Genomic DNA, 9,076 nt, shown 5'->3' on the forward strand with positions numbered 1-9,076 from the left:
AAGCATCTCCACTTCATCAAGAAAGCAAGCCCTACCTTCAAGAGTGATCGCACCTCGCGAGAAGCCTTACTAACTTGGTCTAACCTTGGAGTATAGTCGTGCTAACCTCTAGGATATCTTCTTCAAAATACCCCCCTAACACACCGTCTAACCCGTTGAGTGAACAATAGCGTCAAAGCCAAGCTACATCACCTTGTTCATCCGGTCCTTACCAAGTGAAGCTCCTGAAGATACCTCAAGACTCAAGATTAAGTGTAGTTTACCCACTAACTTCTCAACTGGTATAAGTAAGCACTGACCGTCAAGCTGAAGATTGCCTCCGATGACCTTTGTTGCTGCTTCATGTGGATACCAACCAGGAGTTTCCTCGACTAACTAACTCACCACGCGTCCTATGGTTTAGTTAACACCGGGAGTGCCTCTTGAAGTTGTGGTCTGCACGTCGCCCCCGAAGATTCTTCAGCTGAACAAGGAAGACCGATGACTTCTTCAGAAGCCCCAGACAGAACCACGAGGCAGAAGCTCTGAGTTTTTCCGAAAGATCGATGAAAAATCTTAAGGGTGGAAGACTCCGTCTTCCACTAAAAGTTGGAGCTAACCCTAAAATTTTAAACCTTTCTAACAAAACGTTGGAAACTTCGGATTCACTAACCCCTCTTGAAGCCGTGGACTACACAACACCCCCTGAAGATGTTCGACTCAAGACGAGAGATCAATGCCTCCTTCGAAAGCGCCGACAAGACCCGTGGCTGAAGCTCTAATTTTCAAAAAAACCCCGCTGAAAAATTTTAAGGGTGGAAGACTTCGTCTTCCACTAAAATTTAAAGTTAACTCTAAAAAGTTTTCAGCCCTGCTTAAGCACCTTTGGGTGCACTAACCCTCCCACAGCCTTGAACCCCTCTAGGATCGCGAAGAAACTACAGATCCAACACCTGCATGGAGTAGTCAACCTCTTCATGAAGCTCGCCATCGGCAGAAATCCATCATGTCTCCCAGAAGATGAAGCAACGACCTTCTCTACAACGGCACGTCTACAGAAGAATGGAGTCTGACTTTGGTTAAACTTTATAACCCCTCTAGTTCTACACTCAGTAATCTCGGGACGAGATTAGTTTAAGGGTGGAAGATCTGTAACACCCCACTTTTTGCAACCTTGTTTATTTGTCCATAATGCAAAAATTAGGGGGAACAAAAACTTTTTCTTAAGACTATAGATAGATGAATTGCCTTGATCTGTTGGTTATGATGAATTGCCTTGATCCGTTGGTAGATGAATTGTCTTGATTTGCTTGTTGAGTTTTGTCTTGAGCTACCTCATAGAACAACACCCCTAGTGGTTGAACAAGCAACTCACCAAATAAAACACATGTGTGGCTTAGGAAAAATTGTTTTCCTTCTTACTACATCAAACCTCTCTCCTGATGACAACCTGAGTGTGCCATCTTGATTTTCTCTTTGTAGTACAAGATAGCTCAATCATCCTTAATTCACAACTTGTTGACTTCAATGCATGGATCTCATCTATGCAACATCCTCTTCAACCTCCACGTCTTGCATGTCTCAGTCTATCCTTGCAGCACATATATCCAACTTGATCTTATGCCACATCCAATGTTCAACTCTAGATCACTTCCTTCACTTTTATCTCTTGTTTTTATTCAAATTTAATCTTTACAAAACCAAGAGTGGGAATGATGGGTACATTATGTAGCCACCACCTACCCTTGAGAAAACTCCTCTCTAAATGAGTTTCCTTTCTCAAAACCCTATTGTTTTTCCTCTCTGGTTTTGATCACAAAACTACTTCTAGTTTTATTAAATCTTTTCAGGATATTTCTACAAAGAAAACAAGAACTGAAATGGGTTTTGTTTCTCATCTCATTTCTACCAAGTACTGGTTTCTAAAACTTTTCTTTCTATTTTGCTTTCCTTTTCACAAAAAGGCTTGATATGGTATCTATACCATTTCTTGTTTATTTTAAGTTTGAGAAAAACTCTACTTTACTTGAGATAGTAAGTAGAATATTTTTGAACCCCTAAGTTCCAACTAGTTTTTCTCAACATCTTCAAGTTCCATTCCACTTGAGTTCATTCCCAATTGTCCCTAGACAATTGAGGTGTTTCAAATACTTTTCAAATGAGTTCTTTTTCAAATGGCAAAACTTGCACATCTTATGCACATCTCTGATCCACCACATTTTATCCCCTCCATCCTCCAATTCTTGATCAAATGATACTTTCAAATCACTCCCAATTGACCTCTTATTTGTAGAGCAACTTATATTTCATTATGCCTATCTCAATCCTCTATTCTTTTCCATCATCATCATTGACCTCATAAATTGATGATGTATGTCAATATATTCATCCTTGTGAGTATATGGATACTTCACTCACCATCTCTCATAACCTTGCTCTACCATTGTCTCAACCACCATCACCATCCCATCTATCTTGACATGCTCATGCATTGTTGCATGTGGTCAATCCCAATCTTTTCAATTTTGAATTCAAATGAAAACTTCTATTCATCAACTCTACCTCGGGAATTATCTCCTTCATAAGTTGGTCTCAACCAAAGTGGTGGAGATTATTCTCATGGCACATGTCACCTTCATACTCCTTTTTATCTATATGTATCTACTCCTATACTTATCATCATCCAAATCACTCATGGACATTATATCCTCAACATCATGCCTTGGACTATACACATTGATGTTGTGAATCTCTCTCACATTTCTCACTTGCTCATGACAAGAAAGGAGCCGGCCATGACTTGAAATTCGGCCAGCCCCTCCTCCTCATTTTCTTCTCTTGCAAGCCTTGTCTCCCAACTACCCCAACAATTAAATGGGCAGCCACCCACCTTGGCCAATCAAAAAAGGAGGCAGCCACCCCTCTCCCTCTATAAAAACCCCCTAGCCGGCCACCTCCTCCCCTTTGCTTCGTTTCTTCTCTTCCTACACTCCCTCACACTCTCCTCCTCCACTTCCCCACGAAATGCTGCTGCCCCTTGCTTGCATGGCCGGCCATGGCCATGGAAAGCCACCAAGATGAACCTCCCCTCCTCCCTCAAGTTTCCCCTCACCATGAGAGACTCCCTCTCCATCTTCTCCCCAACCCTAGATGGTTTAATCTCCTCTTCTTCTTCCTCCATTGCTAAGATTGGATCTTGATGCAGGTGCATGTTGGTCCAAGCATGGAGAAGGTTGAGCAATCCTCAGATCTGAAGTTCTTGAGCAAAGTTCGTCCAAAATCTTGCTGTAATTTCTGTATCTTGCTGTTTCAGATTCTGATACGAAATTGTAAAATCCGCCAAATCTTGTGTGCAGATCCAAATCGAGTGATTCAAAGTTCCACAGATAGGTATTGAAAAGATCTACAACTTGGCGTTGGTCTCATCCTCAAATTCGGTACGGATTTTGCATGGTAAATAAAGTTCTGAAAACATGCAGAATCACTGTTAGTTAGATTTCTCCCGTTTTACCAAACCTTTTTGAGCAAACTAAACTGTGGGTGAAAGCCCTCTCCAATACCTTCATTTTGGCGGTGGTTTCACTTCAATTGACCTCCTGAAACTGAAATGGTTCACAGATCAAGATCTGGACAGATCTGACTTTGTCGAATTAAACCAGGAGCTTTGAAACGAATTTTTGAATGAAACCAACTGGGTAAGAAACAACTATTCAATACCTTTCAGATGCAGCTGACCTCATATTTTTATGATTTATGTACGATTTGTGGTGAATTAAACTTGTTCTGTGTGTTCTGCAGACATGGCTGTTAGCTTTTAATTCATCAAAAATCCATTTTTGAACCTAATTGAGTGATTCCACTTCTGTAGGATTACTGAATGTTTTCTTAATCATCTCAAACAAGTTTCAAACCTTTATCTGTTCTGCAACTCCATAGTTAAAGCAAATGGTGAAAACATGCAGTAAACTTGTAAATCCATTTGTGTGAGTTTCAGAAATAATTTGAACCCAAATCCAATTGTGTGTGAATCTCTGTTTAAATATCTTTCAAATGCCAGTGGCCTCATATTTTTAGGATTTTTCTACGATTTATGGCTTACAGATCTTGTTTTCTGTACAGTCAGATTCAAGGAAATTCCTAAAATAGTAGGATTAACCTTTTTGGGTGATTCCAATTGGGTTAGTTTTGTATTAGTACTGGCTATCTAGGAAAAATGTTATTAGTCTCTATTCATACATATTTGTTGCTGTTAGTAATGTTTATGTGTGACATGCATTGTTGAAGCAAAACTTTTCGGTTTATTTAAAACCCTTGACCAACTCTTTTTATTAGAAATGGGCAACCCTTGTTTTATGCTTGCAAAATAAAACCTCTGCAACCTAACATTAGCTCTTTTGTTTTGCTTAAGTTTTCAAATGATGTGGAATATGGTTTGCTTCCTATTTTGGATGTTGTGCTATGTGAGCAAACTAAGTTAGGAAAACTGTTTTCTACTTTTACAAAAATGTTTGAAAATGTATGTGAATGTTTTTGATGCCAAACTAATGCACTTGTCATCTTTATGATGTTATCTACCAGGGGATACTTAGTTGTGCCTTGGTGATACCGAGAGAGGCAATTGCTAAGTCGTGGCACTCTCATACCTTTACTAGGTAAATAAAATGGGTTTTCTTTTAGATGCTTTGTAGTATCCATAAGTCTTTAATATGTTAGCCGTAGAAGAGTGGTTAGCTTTTGATTGTTGATTGTTGAATGATGTTTTGTTGGTACAATATGATTGATTGAGTTCCTTTTGTATTTTCCGGCGATAGATGCGAACAATTCCGGAGAAGGAGAAGAAGTGAAATCGGACGAGGATTTTATTTATGTTATTGGGATTCTTATATTGATGAAGTTGAAGAAGTACAGGGACAAATAAGCCAAGGCAAGCCATCTTTTGATCTCTGATTCGGTGTCTAGTTGGATGTCATTTGTTGATATCCAAAGCACCTTAATTCTATGTGTGTTGTTCTCTTTACTATTATCATCTATGTATGGTTGCTAGTGGGGTACTCCCTAGTGGTGATACTCCACTATTGTCATTGTGATTATGGGATGCATGGTATCATGGTCGTGCTATTCCTCTTGGTTACTTTGTATGCTCGACTTGAGCATCTTCCCTCTCAAGATAGTAACTTACACCACACCCACCACTTTTGTAATTTAGAGGTATCAATGTCCTGATCTTGGTGTATTCTCAACTTGAGAGGAGTATGCCATGTACCCATTGGAGAGTATGTTGGATAGTGATACTCCACTATCTAAGTTGTACTTTTAGCACCACAAATCTGAAAGTATAATCCTCTTTGTGTTGGCATCATACATGCTTATCTTAAGCGAGTATGATCCACCCATTACCCCTTTATACCTTCTATGGCAAGATGACTCTCATCTCGGCCATAGTGCAATTCTAGTTCAACTCATGAAACTATAGGTTGGGAACCCCTCAAGGCTTACCTTGTTGTAAATGTTTTATGAAAACCTTGGGTGAGTTAACCCAAGCGTATGGTTTAAGAAAGCAAAGGATCTTGGTAAAGATGTTCGGAAAAGTGGTGTATGGCTGTTTGTTGAACAACCAAGGTGTTGTGGGAAAAATGGTTTTAAAAAGGAGCACTGCGTATAAGTGTACACCAGCCCAACTTTTATCGCGCAACCACTCTACCCTGGTGTGGGACGGGGCTTAGCCCGTAGTTTGTTGAAGCTGGCATGAGCACCCTTCACAACTCTCTAGGGAGGGTCACGATGACCTCTGACGCCGGGTTGCGCTCTGAAGGAGGCAATACACTGTCTAGACCGATAGCCGGACGATTACTGAGGGTCTTCTGTCATGGCGCCGGAGATACGCTCAAAAGGAGGTATGCTGCCGGGGTGCCGGGAAGGGGTAAGCCCGCAGGGAAGGACTCGTGCCAGTGAAGATGGGCGAAAGGTTATGTCCGGGTATCCGTCGTGGCATATGTTGCTATGCAGGGATGATGCCCACACGATAGGTATCCGGATAGTTGTGGGGAAAGTGTGCAAACTCTGCAGAGTCAAATCTATTCGAATAGCCGCGTCCGCGGTCATGGACGGGTTGCAAAGGTCTACCTTTACCGGGGCTTGAGTTTTGTTTTGATAAATGCTTTGCAAAGAAAGTGTTGTGTTGGATGTACCGGAAGGGTACGGAAAGTGGGCGTGTGTTGACCATATGGAGATGGTCGTGGGAAAAATTGAGACCAAGTGGGGAACTCTTTCCTAGTGTTTCATGTAGAGGAACTCTTCTTTAACAAAGATATAGAGATGTCATAGGACTTCCCTAGTATCCCCATCACCTGAGATGGCGGTATGCTAACTCTTCTTCAATAAAGATATAGATATGCCATAGCTATCTTTTGAAGTATCTTCTTCAATAAAGATATAGAGGTGTCATAGTATCACTTTAGTGTCTCCATCAATTGCGATGTCGGGATGCTATATCCACAAGAGAAATTGATTCTCTTTCACATGCTATATCCACAAGAGAAACTATTCTTCCTCTCTTGTCTCTTTTAGTTAGCTCTGTTAACACCCTTCTTGATGGTTTGCGAGTACAATTCCAATGTACTCACGGCTTTGTCCCTGGCTATTTACTTGGCCAGACTTGGAGGAACACGATGGATGAAGAAGGAGTTGGTGACGTCTATGCGAGCTAGGAACGTCTTCCCAGTCAGTTGCCTGTAGGGTTATGGCAGATGACTTGGGTACTGCGCTGCTGAAGTGATGATTGCTACTCTGATGTTTAGTTAGGCCCTCCGAGGTTGTTATGTAAGCAATGGTCATGTGACCTCATTGTAATTTTCTTATTCCGCTTTGTAATGGATGGTGTAATTTGATATCAGTTCGGTTATGTGTTCACGGCGCACTGATCATGGGATCGTGAACTGTATACATAACAGGGAATTTCGGACGGCTAGTCCGGGGTCCCCACAGACCGACTGCCCCCAGCCTGAAGATGGAGATTCCGAAGCTCTAAAAGTAAGACTGGCGGCAGCCGGCAAGGACCGACTGCCCCCAGCCTGAAGATGGAGATTTCGAAGTAAAAAGAAAAAGGCCTGGCGGCAGCCGGCATGAGCCGACTGCCCCCAGCCTGAAGATGGAGATATCGGAAAGATCAAAGTTTCTGCCGCCGCCGGCCAACCTAAGCCGGCAGCCGACGGCCGAAAGCCGGCAAAGGGGAAGGAAAGGAAAAAATATAAGGACTCACCCGCCAAGCCGCGGTCGAGCCGGCTAATCTCATCCACCCACCGCTTGGCGGTGGCCGACAGCTCTTCGGACTTGGAGGTCACCTCTTGGCGAAGCGCAAGCCGCTGCTTGTCCACCTCCTCCAGCCGCTTGCTCAGGGCCTCCACCTTCTCCTCCTCGGCCTTCTTGAGGGCGGCAAGCTCCTTGAGGTGGTTAGCCTCAAGCTGGCGCAGCCGCGTCAGCTCCCCCTCAGCCACCCTTAGCTTGGCGGCAGCGGCCCGGCCCGTTTCCTCGCTCTCGGCGCATTGGGCGCAGGCGGCCCGAAGATCCGACTCCAGTTGTGGGACCCGGGCGGCCTCAGCTGCAAATCGGCAAAAAGAAGCCGTTAGCCAAAAAGAAATCTAAGAGAAAAAGAGCAAGTCAAAAGGAAGAAAACCCTACCCTTGGCGTCCTTCAGCTCACGGGCCAAGCCGGCCATCTCAATTTTGGCCTTGTGGTAGCTGGTCACGACCTGATTATACAAGACGGTACGCCGCTCCGTAACCGCCTGAGAGAAATAAAGTCAGATGTCTAGGCGAAACCTGGGCCGGCTCCAAGCAGCCGGCCCATGCCTCGGAGGGCTACCAGGATAACAACAGTTGTAAAAACAAGATAAAACACTCACCTTGTCAGCCTCCTCCAACTTCGCCAGGTTGGTTAGGGTTTCGGTGGCTCTGGCCTTGAGGTTGGCGCGGAAGCCGGAGAAGAACATCTTCATGGGCGCCACGCCTGGCTGCCCCTCCCGGCTGGTCACCTCCCAGGCGTCCGCCTGGTGCCACGCCTTCTCCATGGTGCCAGCCGAGCCCAGGCTGGAGTCGGAGGCGGATGCCACGTTCAGCAGCCGGGCGCCCTTGGCCACGTGGAGGCCTGCAGTCGGCTCAGACGGCCCCTCCATTCTCACCAGCGCCCGGGAGCCGGCGTCCCTTGTGCGTGCCGGCTCGTCCCTGGCCGGCTCCTCCCTCGCAGGCTCCGAAGATGGAGGCGGCGTGGTCGAAGCAGTCGGCCCGGTAGGAGCCGTCGTCCGGGTTGTCCTCCAGCACCACGACGCTGGGTGCGGGCCCGCCGACTCCGGTCGCAGACGGCGCAGCCCCGCCAGCTCCAGCTCCGGTCGCAGGAGGCATGCCCCTGCCAGCTCCGGCTGCCGGCTCCACAAACCGAGCGTGGCGCGGAAACATATCGTCCAGGGTAGGCCGGCGTACCGACTCACCCTGGGCGCCGCCGCCAGGCGCCGCAGAAGGAGGTGCAGCTGAAGAAGATGCCCCCGCGGAAGGCGGCGTAGCCGCAGGCGGCACGATAACAACGGGCGGCGTGCCCGCACGCGTCGCAGGCGTCGGGGTTGGCTCCCTCCTCTGCCGCTGGAGCGGCGACGTGATGCGGGGAGCCTGCCGAGAGCCGCCGCCCTGGGTGAACTTTATCAGAGCCCTAGTCGGACAAGCAAGAGAAGATAAGTACAAAAAGAAAGGAAAGAAAAGGAATCAAACAACGAAGAAAAAAGACTTACCCGGCCTGCTCCGGAACCTTCTTGGGCGCCAGCCGGCGTTGCTTCTTGGCCTTCGCCTCCACCGCAGCCGTGGACCCGCCGATGGCCCGCTTCTTCCCCTTGGGCGCAGAAGTCGCCGACGCGGCAGGCGGCCTCGCACGCAGGGGCACCGCGGGGATCGGCCCCGTGGTGGACGTCGCCGGCTCCTCCTCCTCCTGGTGCTCTGGCGAGGGCGGCGGGTTGTGCTCCCCCTGGCCGCCTTGGTCGGGCACCTCCGGCAGCTCGTCGTCACCGGCTTGGTCGCCGGCGTGGTTAGCCGGATCGACGTGATCCGGCGTCCAG

Source organism: Lolium rigidum, chromosome 1 (assembly GCF_022539505.1).
Source record: "Lolium rigidum isolate FL_2022 chromosome 1, APGP_CSIRO_Lrig_0.1, whole genome shotgun sequence".
NCBI lineage: Eukaryota > Viridiplantae > Streptophyta > Magnoliopsida > Poales > Poaceae > Lolium > Lolium rigidum.